Source organism: Scyliorhinus torazame, chromosome X (genome assembly GCF_047496885.1).
Source record: "Scyliorhinus torazame isolate Kashiwa2021f chromosome X, sScyTor2.1, whole genome shotgun sequence".
Classification (NCBI taxonomy): Eukaryota; Metazoa; Chordata; class Chondrichthyes; order Carcharhiniformes; family Scyliorhinidae; genus Scyliorhinus; species Scyliorhinus torazame.
Window position 1 is genome coordinate 39,814,011 of NC_092738.1, and position 13,943 is coordinate 39,827,953.

Below are 13,943 nucleotides of genomic sequence, written 5' to 3' on the forward strand. Positions count from 1 at the left end.
CTATAGTTGCCGGGGTTGTCTCTGCTCCCCTTTTTGAACAAAGGGACCACATTTGCTATCCTCCAGTCCTCTGGCACTATTCCTGTAGCCAATGATGACATAAAAATCAAAGCCAAAGGTCCAGCAATCTCTTCCCTGGCCTCCCAGAGAATCCTAGGATAAATCCCATCAGGCCCCGGGGACTTGTCTATTTTCAGCCTGTCCAGAATTGCCAACACCTCTTCCCTACGTACCTCAATGCCATCTATTCTAATAGCCTGGGTCTCCTCCACAACATTATCTTTTTCCTGAGTGAATACTGACGAAAAATATTCATTTAGTATCTCGCCTATCTCTTCAGACTCCACACACAACTTCCCATCCCTGTCCTTGACTGGTCCTACTCTTACCCTAGTCATTCGCTTATTCCTGACATACCTATAGAAAGCTTTTGGGTTTTCCTTGATCCTACCTGCCAAATACTTCTCATGTCCCCTCCTTGCTCGTCTTAGCTCTCTCTTTAGATCCTTCCTCGCTACCTTGTAACTATCCATCGCCCCAACTGAAACTTCACACTTCATCTTCACATAGGCCTCCTTCTTCCTCTTAACAAGAGATTCCACTTCTTTGGTAAACCACGGTTCCCTCGCTCGACGCCTTCCTCCCTGCCTGACCGGTACGTACTTATCAAGAACACGCAGTAGCTGATCCTTGAACAAGCTCCACTTATCCAGTGTGCCCAACACTTGCAGCCTACTTCTCCACCTTATCCCCCCCAAGTCACGTCTAATGGCATCATAATTGCCCTTCCCCCAGCTATAACTCTTGCCCTGCGGTGTATACTTATCCCTTTCCATCATTAACGTAAACGTCACCGAATTGTGGTCACTGTCCCCAAAGTGCTCTCCTACCTCCAAATCCAACACCTGGCCTGGTTCATTACCCAAAACCAAATCCAACGTGGCCTCGCCTCTTGTTGGCCTGTCAACATATTGTGTCAGGAAACCCTCCTGCACACACTGTACAAAAAACGACCCATCTAATGTACTCGAACTATATCTTTTCCAGTCAATATTTGGAAAGTTAAAGTCTCCCATAATAACTACCCTGTTACTTTCGCTCTTATCCAGGATCATCCTCGCCATCCTTTCCTCTACATCCCTAGAACTATTTGGAGGCCTATAGAAAACTCCCAACAGGGTGACCTCTCCTTTCCTGTTTCTAACCTCAGCCCATACTACCTCGGAAGAAGAGTCCCCATCTAGCATCCTCTCCGCCACCGTAATACTGCTCTTGACTAGCAGCGCCACACTCCCCCTCTTTTGCCTCCTTCTCGGAGCTTACTAAAACACCTAAACCCCGGAACCTGCAACATCCATTCCTGTCCCTGCTCTATCCATGTCTCCGAAATGGCCACAACATCGAAGTCCCAGGTACCAACCCACGCTGCCAGTTCCCCTACCTTATTTCGTATACTCCTGGCATTGAAGTAGACACTCTTCAAACCACCTACCTGAACACTGGCCCCCTCCTGCAACGTCAAATCTGAGCTCCTGACCTCTATACTCTCATTCTCCCTTACCCTAAAACTACAATCCAGGTTCCCATGCCCCTGCTGCATTAGTTTAAACCCCCCCAAAGAGCACTAACAAATCTCCCCCCCAGGATATTTGTGCCCCTCAGGTTCAGATGTAGACCATCCTGTCTGTAGAGGTCCCACCTTCCCCAGAAAGAGCCCCAGTTATCCAGAAATCTGAATCCCTCCCGCCTGCACCATCCCTGTAGCCACGTGTTTAATTGCTCTCTCTCCCTATTCCTCATCTCACTATCACGTGGCACGGGCAACAACCCAGAGATAACAACTCTGTTTGTTCTCGTTTTGAGCTTCCATCCTAGCTCCCTGAAAGCCTGCCTGACATCCTTGTCCCCTTTCCTACCTATGTCGTTAGTGCCAATGTGGCTTGGGGCTGCTCCCCCCCCCCCTTAAGGACCCGGAAAACACGATCCGAGACATCACGTACCCTTGCACCTGGGAGGCAACATACCAAACGTGAGTCTCCTATCTGTGCCCCAATCGAGTCCCCAATTACTAATGCTCTGCTCCTCTCCCCCTTTCCTTCTGAGCAACAGGGACAGACTCCGTGCCAGAGGCCCGTACCCCATGGCTTACCCCTGGTAAGTCGTCCCCCCCACAAGTATCCAAAGCGGTATACTTGTTTCTCAGGGGAACGACCGCAGGGGATCCCTGCACTGACTGCTTCTTCCCAGTCCCTCTTACAGTTACCCATCTATCTCCAATCTTTGGTGTAACTAATTCCCTGAAGCTGCTATCTATGACCCCCTCTGCCTCCCGAATGATCCGAAGTTCTTCCAACTCCAGCTCCAGTTCCCTAACTCGGTCTTGGAGGAGCTGGAGATGGCAGCACTTCCTGCAGGTAAAATCAGCAGGGACACTAACTGCATCCCTCACCTCAAACATCCTGCAGGAGGAACATTGCACTCCCTTCCCTGCCATTCCTCTAACTTTCTACCAAGATCTGGCTAACAACTAAATTAAATTTTTAAAAAATAATAATAATAAAATATGGTACTTACCTCAGACCAATAGGTTTTATTATTAGGTTAGAGGCGGAGGGCGGGTGGGAGACACTACACGTGTAGTGACTCGGGTTTCCTCTCCACCAGAATTTATTGGTGAGGGACTTCCCAGAAGTCCGCGGGTCGAACTTCCTGTTCCCGCCTTAACAAAAGAATTTTAAAAAAAAAATACAACAGCGGTGTGATAGTATGTATTAGGGGTCATGTGGGACTGTGAAGCCGTGATGCTATTGGCTGACTGATCCCGGGTCCTGGTTGGCTGTTGACTCCGGAGTATAAGAACCCGGGCTTCTCCCCGCCTCTCCATTCTGTTGCTGAACTGCTGGGGACAAGTCTCGCTCAATAAAGCCTCATCGACTTCATCTCTACTCGTCTCTCTCGTAAGTCATTGTGCGCTACAAGCGGCAAAGAGGAACAGAAACGGGACCAGGTAAGTGTTTACTTAAATACTCACCCAGCAGCAGCCCCCGCACTCCGCTCCCGCTGAAACTTCAAGAGATGCTCCTGTCAGGTAAGTTACTTTAAACTTCAATATTCACCCAGCAGCAGCCCCCGCACTCCGCTCCCGCTGAAACTCCAAGAGATGCTCCTGTAAGGTAAGTTACTTTAAACTTCAATATTCACCCAGCAGCAGCCCCCGCACTCCGCTCCCGCTGAAACTCCAAGAGATGCTCCTGTCAGGTAAGTTATTTTAAACTTCAATACTCACCCAGCAGCAGCAGCTTTATTACACTAAGATGTGTGGCCTCCCACAGCAGCTGGCGAAATGGCTGCTGTATGGGGAGCACACATATTTATACTCCGTCTACTGGGCGGAGCCAGCAGGCAGGGATCTACCCCCGTACCTGTAGTACAGGGCCTTACCACACATCTCCTAATATATACAACAGTGGTGACTACCGCATGCGCAGGAGGCAATGACGAAATCAGTGACAGGATTTTGCCTCAGAAAGCCTGGGTGTGCAAATGTCCACTCGCGGCATGGGGTCAGAGGGTAAACCAACCGAATGTTCGGCAACTGAACAACACCATGAGCGATGCAATGACCAGGCGGTGACAGGAAAATGTACATCGCATTGACATCTGAAATCCACTTCCTTTTGCAATAACAAAATTATATAGCTGTGAAATTAAAAAATGATTGGTGAACCCACACAAAAAGACTGTACTGACACAGCAAATTAACTCATGTCAATCTTGGGTTTCTCTCACTGTGTCTCACAATCAATGCAGAGAACGGGACTTGCTCCAATCTGCACTCTGCAATTATTAGATGTGGCTGGAAGAAAGCTTGAACAATAAAGGTAGTATTTCACATTTTATACAGCCTGCCGGGATAATGCTAGAGTTTTCAATCAGAACAATTTTAGCTCACAGGTGCTTATTATCTGATTAACTCATGAGTTGTCAGAGTTGAGAGTGTGGGGGAGAGAGCGCGTGTGGGGGAGAGAGCGCGTGTGGGGGAGAGAGCGCGTGTGGGGGAGAGAGCGCGTGTGGGAGAGAGAGCGCGTGTGGGGGAGAGAGCGCGTGTGGGGGAGAGAGCGCGTGTGGGGGAGAGAGCGCGTGTGGGGGAGAGAGCGCGTGTGGGGGAGAGAGCGCGTGTGGGGGAGAGAGCGCGTGTGGGGGAGAGAGCGCGTGTGGGGGAGAGAGCGCGTGTGGGGGAGAGAGCGCGTGTGGGGGAGAGAGCGCGTGTGGGGGAGAGAGCGCGTGTGGGGGAGAGAGCGCGTGTGGGGGAGAGAGCGCGTGTGGGGGAGAGAGCGCGTGTGGGGGAGAGAGCGCGTGTGGGGGAGAGAGCGCACTTAGAACTTAGAACTTAGAAAATACAGCACAGAACAGGCCCTTCGGCCCACGATGTTGTGCCGAACCTTTGTCCTAGATTAATCATAGATTATCATTGAATTTACAGTGCAGAAGGAGGCCATTCGGCCCTTTGAGTCTGCACCGGCTCTTGGAAAGAGCACCCTACCCAAACTGAACACCTCCACCCAACACCAAGGGCAATTTGGACATTAAGGGCAATTTATCATTGGCCAATTCACCGAACCCGCACATCTTTGGACTGTGGGAGGAAACCGGAGCACCCGGAGGAAACCCACGCAGACACGGGGAGGACGTGCAGACTCCGCACAGACAGTGACCCAAGCCGGAATCGAACCTGGGACCCTGGAGCTGTGAAGCAATTGTGCTATCCACAATGCTACCGTGCTGCCCTTAAGAACAAATAAATCTACACTATATCATTTTACCGTAATCCATGTACCTATCCAATAGCTGCTTGAAGGTCCCTAATGTTTCTGACTCAACTACTTCCACAGGCAGTGCATTCCATGCCCCCACTACTCTCTGGGTAAAGAACCTACCTCTGATATCCCTCCTATATCTTCCACCTTTCACCTTAAATTTATGTCCCCTTGTAATGGTTTGTTCCACCCGGGGAAAAAGTCTCTGATTGTCTACTCTATCTATTCCCCTGATCATCTTATAAACCTCTATCAAGTCGCCCCTCATCCTTCTCCGTTCTAATGAGGAAAGGCCTAGCACCCTCAACCTTTCCTCGTAAGACCTACTCTCCATTCCAGGCAACATCCTGGTAAATCTTCTTTGCACCTTTTCCAAAGCTTCCACATCCTTCCTAAAATGAGGCGACCAGAACTGCACACAGTACTCCAAATGTGGCCTTACCAAAGTTTTGTACAGCTGCATCATCACCTCACGGCTCTTATTTTACTGACCCACCCTTCAACTCCCTCATCCAAGTCATTAATGACAATCACAAACAGCAGAGGACCCAGAACTGATCCCTGACTGGCCTGTAATTCCCAGGGACACACACACACACACACACACACACACACACGTGTGTGTGTGTGCGAGAGAGGGTGCGCGCGTGTGGGGGCGCGCGTGAGAGGGCGCGACTGGATTCTACGGTGGAGTTTTACTCCTGAAATTCCTCGAATAAAGTTAGACGGATTCCCAGCCCTGCAGGGGGCTGGCACAGACCCGGAGTAAATCCCGCAGCTATCGCTGTAGAAACGGGCCCACTTCCGGGTCAGAGGCCGCGCATGTGCACGGCGCGACCTCCAGCGGCCCCGCCGTGCTCCATGGTGGACTCTGACCCTAGAAAGAGACCCCGCGATCAGCCGCGTGCCTGACCCTGAAGCCCCGCACATTAATGCCCCAGCCGCCTCTCAGGCAATAGCAGGTTAGTTCCACGTCGTCGGGAATTCAGCTAGTCGGGAGCGGAGGATCGCTGAGCGGGCCTCTGGCGATGACTGCCCGAAGGCGCGGTGTACTCACTGGTGACACTGATTTTCGGTGCGCGGAGAATCGGTGAACCGGCGCCCCGCCCGATTACGGTTAGGTGAGGAGAGCACAAAGTTGTGCACCTTCAATACTCCATTTGGGCAATACTGTTTTCTCAGAAAGCCAATTGGTATTATTGCAGCCTCTGAAATTTTCCATCAGGCAATGGAATGCGTCGTAGAAGGAATTCCAGGCACCAGAGTGTATGCTGACGACATTATTGTGTGGGGCTCAATAAGACAAGAGCACGACAAAAGGCTTATCAAAGTGCTCAGAAGCATCAAAAAGTACGGATTGAACCTGAATAAAGCGAAATGTCAGTTTGGTGTCCATAAGACCATAAGACATAGGAGCAGAATTAGGCCACTCGGCCCATCGAGTCTGCTCCGCCATTCAATCATGGCTGATATTTTCTCATCCCCATTCTCCTGCCTTCTCCCCTTAACCCCTGATCCCCTTATTAATCAGGAACCTATCTATCTCTGTCTTAAAGACACTCAGTGATTTGGCCTCCACAGCCTTCTGCGGCAAAGAGTTCCACAGATTCACCACCCTCTGGCTGAAGAAATTCCTCCTCATCTCTGTTTTAAAGGATCGGCCCTTTAGTCTGAGATGGTTCTCCTCTGGTTCTAGTTTTTCCTACAAGTGGAAACATCCTCTCCACGTCCATCTATCCAGGCCTCGCGTATCCTGTAAGTTTCAATAAGATCCCCCCTCATCCTTCTAAACTCCAACGAGTACAGACCCAGAGTCCTCAACCGTTCCTCATACGACAAGCTCTTCATTCCAGGAATCATTCTTGTGAACCTTCTCTGGACCCTTTCCAAGGCCAGCACATCCTTCCTTGGATACGGGGCCCAAAACTGCTCACAATACTCCAAATGGGGTCTGACCAGAGCCTTATACAGCCTCAGAAGTACATCCCTGGTCTTGTATTCTAGCCCTCTCGACATGAATGCTAACATTGCATTCGCCGCCTTAACTGCCGACTGAACCTTCACATTAACCTTAAGAGAATCGTGAACAAGGACTCCCAAGTCCCTTTGTGCTTCTGCTTTCTGAAGCATTTCCCCATTTAGAAAATAGTCTCTGCCTCCATTTCTCCTTCCAAAGTGCATAACCTCACACTTTTCCACATAGTATTCCATATGCCACTTCTTTGCCCACTCTCCTAACCTGTCCAAGTCCTTCTGCAGCCCCCTTGCTTCCTCAATACTACCTGTCCCTCTACAGATCTTTGTATCATCTGCAAACTTAGCAACAGTGCCTTCAGTACCTTCTTCCAGATCATTAATGTATATTGTGAAAAGTTGTGGTCCCAGCACAGACCCCTGAGGCACACCACTAGTCACCGGCTGCCATCCTGAAAAAGACCCCTTTATCCCCACTCTCTGCCAGTCAGCCAATCCTCTATCCATGCCAGGATCTTACCCTGAACACCGGGGGCTCTTAACTTATTTAACAGTCTCCTATGCGGCACCTTGTCAAAGGCCTTCTGGAAATCTAAATAAATCACGTCCACTGGTTCTCCTTTGTCTAACTTCCTTGTTACCTCCTCAAAGAACTCCAACAGATTTGTCAGACACGACCTCCCCTTCACGAAGCCGTGCTGACTCAGTCCTATTTTATCATGCACTTCCAAGTACTCCATCTTTGGACACTAAGGGGCAATTTATCATGGCCAATCCACCTAACCTGTACATCTTTGGACACTAAGGGGCAATTTATCATGGCCAATCCACCTAACCTGTACATCTTTGGACACTCAGGGGCAATATATCATGGCCAATCCACCTAACCTGTACATCTTTGGACACTAAGGGGCAATTTATCATGGCCAATCCACCTAACCTGTACATCTTTGGACACTAAGGGGCAATTTATCATGGCCAATCCACCTAACCTGTACACCTTTGGACACTAAGGGACAATTTATCATGGCCAATCCACCTAACCTGTACACCTTTGGACACTAAGGGGCAATTTATCATGGCCAATCCACCTAACCTGTATACCTTTGGACACTAAGGGGCAATTTATCATGGCCAATCCACCTAACCTGTACACCTTTGGACACTAAGGGACAATTTATCATGGCCAATCCACCTAACCTGTACACCTTTGGACACTAAGGGACAATTTATCATGGCCAATCCACCTAACCTGCACATCTTTGGACATTAAGGGACAATTTATCATGGTCAATTCACCTAACCTGTACATCATTGGACACTAAGGGACAATTTAACATGGCCAATCCACCTAACCTGCACATCTTTGGACATTAAGGGACAATTTATCATGGTCAATCCACCTAACCTGCACATCTTTGGACATTAAGGGACAATTTATCATGGTCAATTCACCTAACCTGTACATCATTGGACACTAAGGGACAATTTAACATGACCAATCCACCTAACCTGTACATCTTTGGACACTAAGGGACAATTTATCACGGCCAATCCACCTAACCTGCACATCTTTGGACTGTGGGAGGAAACCGGAGCACCCGGAGGAAATCCACGCAGACACGGGGAGAATATGCAAACTCTACACAGACAATTACCCAAGAATCAAACCTGGTTCCCTGGTGCTATGAGGTAGCAGTACTAACACTGTGCCACCCCATGCTATAACACATCATGGGGTGTTCCTGCCACTGGCTCCTTCCAGTCACCCTCTGAGATGTAGCAGGGTTGGACCTTCTGCAGTGTAGACCTAGATTAGGCAAGTGACAAATGTTGCATTAGAACAGGCCAACACCATGGGAGGCACGGTGGCCGCAGTGACGGCGCCGAGGACCCGGGTTCGATCCCGGCTCTGGGTCATTGACCGTGTGGAGTTTGCACATTCTCCCCGTGTTTGCGTGGGTTTCACCCCCACAACCAAAAGATGTGCAGGTTAGGTGGGTTGACCATGTTAAATTGTCCCTTAGTGTCCAAAGATGTGCAGGTTAGGTGGATTGGCCATGTTAAATTGTCCCTTAGTGTCCAAAGATGTGCAGGTTAGGTGGATTGGCCACGATAAATTGTCCCTTAGTGTCCAAAGATGTGCAGGTTAGGTGGATTGGCCATGGGGGGGGGGGGGGGGGTCGTCAACCTTTTTGGCCACACCATGAGCACCTCTTCCTAGTCCATCCGGTCTTGGAGAGGAGCTTGAACCCAGTGTTTGTGCCCAGTGGCAGGGGCACTGTTCAGTCCACCCCTTCACCCTAGTACAAAATGGGCTTAAATGCAAAATTGTACATTTGCTTCTCCCCCCTTCTGGGATGAACGCTCGCCGCTCCAAATTTACCAGCATTGGGTGTCGGTTCATTATCACACTTTGCCCTAATCCCACCCATAAACCACATTCAAACTTGCAGCATCAATCTGTTAAACATGCGGCAGAGGGAGAAACCCCCCCACCACCACTTGCTCTCTCCACTCTCTCCTCTTCCGAGAAACTCGGCTGAACGTTTGCAGAGTTTTATTTCTGCAAACCCGCAGTCATCCAGTTCAGTCGGAAGCAGCTGCTGAGGAAGGCGGGGGGGGGACGGGACGTAGTGAGGGGGGGGGGGGGTTGCCCATTTTAAAAGGGCAGGACTTGATCTTTGTGAATAGACTTCAATGCCACAGGCCTGAAGTGAGCCCTTTGAAGAGAAAAATAATAAGAATTAATTATCAGTGAGATCATTGCGATCAAGACCCCCCCCTATTGCTACTGCGGTTAAACTATGCAAATATTATTAAATGTATGGATCTACTCATTATAATTCATTCGGAAATCAGCACTCAAGTAAATATGAATGTATTGGACATGAATATTAAACCATTATTACTGAATCATAACATGGGCCATTCAGCCCATCGTGTCTGTCAGAGCTACTCACCCAGTCCCACTCTCCCGCCTTTTCCCCATAGCCTGACAATTTTTTTTCTCTTCAGGTAACGTCCAATTCTCTTTGGAAAGCCTGCTCCACTGCATTCTCAGGCAGCGCAGCCCAGGTCCTAACCTCTCGCTGTGTGAAAAGGTTTCTCCTTCCGTCACCTCTGGTTCTACGACCAATCACCTTAACTCTGGGCCCTATGGCTCTTGATCCTTCCACCAATGGGAACAGTTTCTCCCTCTTGGCTCGTGAGTTTGGATATCCCTGATGGTGGAGGTGCCCAGAACCAGGGGGCACAGTCTGAGGATACGAGGTAGACCATTTAGGACAGAGATGAGGGGACATTTCTTCACCCAGAGAGTGGTCGGCCTGTGGAATTCATTACCACAGGAAGTAGTTGAGTCCAAAACATTGTGTTTTCAAGAAGCAGTTAGATATAGCACTTGGGGAGAATGGGATCAAAGGCTATGGGGAGAAAGCAGGATTAGGCTATTGAGTTGGATGATCAGCCATGATGGTGATGAATGGCGGAGCAGGCTCGAAGGGCCAAAAGGCCTCCTCCTGCTCCTATCTTCTATGTTTCTATATAACACCTCGATCAAGACTCCTCTTAACCTTCTCTTCTCCAAGGAAAACAGTCCCAACTTCTCCAATCTATTTCGGGAACTGAAGTTCCTCATTCCTGGAACCATTCTTGTGAATCTTTTCAGCACTCTCTCCAAAGCCTTCACATCCTTTGTGTGGTGATGTGCCTATAGATAATATTACATGTACTCAGCAGTGCGACCTTCCAACAGCAGGTGGCGTTAGACATCAGTCATGTGACATCCAGCTACCAGCAAAGGTTGTAAGGCGTACATGAGGACAGTCGCACATAAGAGCAGTTCCAGGAGAGTCTAATGTAACTCTGATAACTTGGTCTGTATAGCATTCTGAGTGTTACCTTATCACATGTACATCAATAAATCATCATTCTAGTTTAGTCATTAGCAGTTCTGTAGAATCATTGCACAGATAAGATCACAGAACACAACATGGTACCAGGGATGTTGAGGATTTGAGGGTGACAGCAGAACAGGCAAAGTTAAATCGGCTGAAGAACTGACCTGGTGAACTATGACCATTAGCGACTCAATGCAGTAAATGAGAATGAAGTTGGGGTTTAACGGCTCCCCACCAGCTTCAAGTCTCGGGTAACGTAGATGAAAACTGGCACGTTTTCAAACAGCAGTTTAACCTCTATGTGTCAGCCCTAGGCCTGCAGGCACAGCCTGATGATAGGCGAATTGCGTTGCTGCTCACGGTGGCGACTCCACAAGTAATTGAAATATATTATATTTTTGCTTTCATAGTGAGGAGAGTAAGAGATACGATGAAGTGATCAAGTACTTCGATCAACATTGCTCTTCGAAGAAAAATGAAACACTTGAAAGCTACGTTTTGCGTATGCGTACCCAGGCGAAGGCCCAGTCTTGCAATTTCAGCGATCTTAAATCATCGATGATATGTGACCAAGTAGTATTTGGCATATCAAACGATAAGCTCCGTGAAAGGCTCATGCGAGAGGAAGACCTGAAATTGGAAAACGCGATAAAGATTTGTCATGTGAGTGAATTGGCTGCACAGCAAATCAGGACGCCCACTCAGAAGCATTTTGGCGCCAACATGGAAGAGGATGGCAGCACCATCAGCACTATGACGCAGTTCAATAAGAAAAATGGTCTCAGTGCGGGTGGCCATTTTAAGCGGCTGGCAAGAGCAACCACCTTGTGCCAGAAATTGGACAGACACGAGGGGTCGAATGGTCTATTTCTGCTCCTAATTCGTATGTTCAGAACTAATGGGCGGGATTCTCGGTCCGTTCACGGTAGCGGGATTCTCCATTCCCGCTGCAGGGAAAGGGAGATTTTGCTGAGCACCAAATAATTTCTCCTCACTAGTAGCGGGCAGAGTCGCAACAGAGAATCCCAGCCTATATCTCCTTGTGTGGCTCAGTGTCATATCTTGTTTTATAATGCTCCTGTGGAGAATCCTCATCAAATCATTGAACCATAGAACCCCGACAGTGCAGAAGGAGGCCATTCAGCCCAATGAGTCTGCACCGACCCTCTGAAAGAGCACACTACCTCAGCCCACTCCCCCACCCTATCACCGTAAACCCGCCTAACCTTTTGGACACTAAGGCACAATTTATCATGGCCAATCCACCTTACCTGCACATCTTTGGACACTAAGGGACAATTTAACGTGGCCAATCCACCTAACCTGCACATCTTTGGACACTAAGGGACAATTTATCACGGCCAATCCACAAAATCTGCACATCTTTGGACACTAAGGGACAATTTAACACTGCCAATCCACCTAACCTGCACATCTTTGGACACTAAGGGACAATTTAACATGGCCAATCCACCTAACCTGCACATCTTTGGACACTAAGGGACAATTTAACATGGCCAATCCACCTTACCTGCACATCTTTGGACACTAAGGAACAATTTAACATGGCCAATCCACCTAACCTGCACATCTTTGGACACGAAGGGACAATTTAACATGGCCAATCCACCTTACCTGCACATCTTTGGACACTAAGGAACAATTTAACACGGCCAATCCACCTAACCTGCACATCTTTGGACACTAAGGGACAATTTAACATGGCCAATCCACCTAACCTGCACATCTTTGGACACTAAGGTACAATTTAACATGGCCAATCCACCTAACCTGCACATCTTTGGGCACTAAGGGACAATTTATCATGGCCAATCCACCTAACCTGCACATCTTTGGACACTAAGGGACAATTTAACATGGCCAATCCACCTAACCTGCACATCTTTGGACACTAGGGGACAATTTAACATGGCCAATCCACCCAACCTGTACATCTTTGGACACTAAGGGACAATTTAACACGGCCAATCCACGCAATCTGCACATCTTTGGACACTAAGGGACAATTTATCATGGCCAATCCACCTAACCTGCACATCTTTGGACACTAAGGGACAATTTATCATGGCCAATCCACCCAACCTGTACATCTTTGGACACTAAGGGACAATTTATCACGGCCAATCCACAAAATCTGCACATCTTTGGACACTAAGGGACAATTTAACACTGCCAATCCACCTAACCTGCACATCTTTGGACACTAAGGGACAATTTATCATGGCCAATCCACCCAACCTGTACATCTTTGGACACTAAGGGACAATTTATCACGGCCAATCCACAAAATCTGCACATCTTTGGACACTAAGGGACAATTTAACACTGCCAATCCACCTAACCTGCACATCTTTGGACACTAAGGGACAATTTAACATGGCCAATCCACCTAACCTGCACATCTTTGGACACTAAGGGACAATTTAACATGGCCAATCCACCTTACCTGCACATCTTTGGACACTAAGGGACAATTTAACATGGCCAATCCACCTTACCTGCACATCTTTGGACACTAAGGAACAATTTAACATGGCCAATCCACCTAACCTGCACATCTTTGGACACTAAGGTACAATTTAACATGGCCAATCCACCTAACCTGCACATCTTTGGGCACTAAGGGACAATTTATCATGGCCAATCCACCTAACCTGCACATCTTTGGACACTAAGGGACAATTTAACATTGCCAATCCACCTAACCTGCACATCTTTGGACACTAGGGGACAATTTAACATGGCCAATCCACCTAACCTGTACATCTTTGGACACTAAGGGACAATTTAACATGGCCAATCCACCTAACCTGCACATCTATGGGCTGTGGGAGGAAACCGGAGCAAACCCAAGCAGACACGGGGAGAACACTCTGCACAGACAGCCCCCAAGGCCAGAATTGATACCAGGTCCCTGGCGATGTGAGGCAGCAGTGCTAACCAGTCTGTTGCCAAGTCGCCAACCTTGGGATGTTTAATTCCATTCCACAGATCAAGAAGACGAACGCCTTGTTCATTTGGGCCCCTCCATTAAATAAACCGCAATCTGAGGTCTCTTAAAACTCTTTGCTGTACACCTGCTACTCGGGAGGTCTTGTGGCATGGTGGGTAATGTCCCTAGCTCAGAATCAGGAGGGTCTGGGTTCAAGTCCCACCTCAGGACCTGAGGAAAGTGTGTTTGTAATGTAGAAAAAAGATTCAAAATTCACATAATTAGCCTCAAGCTACT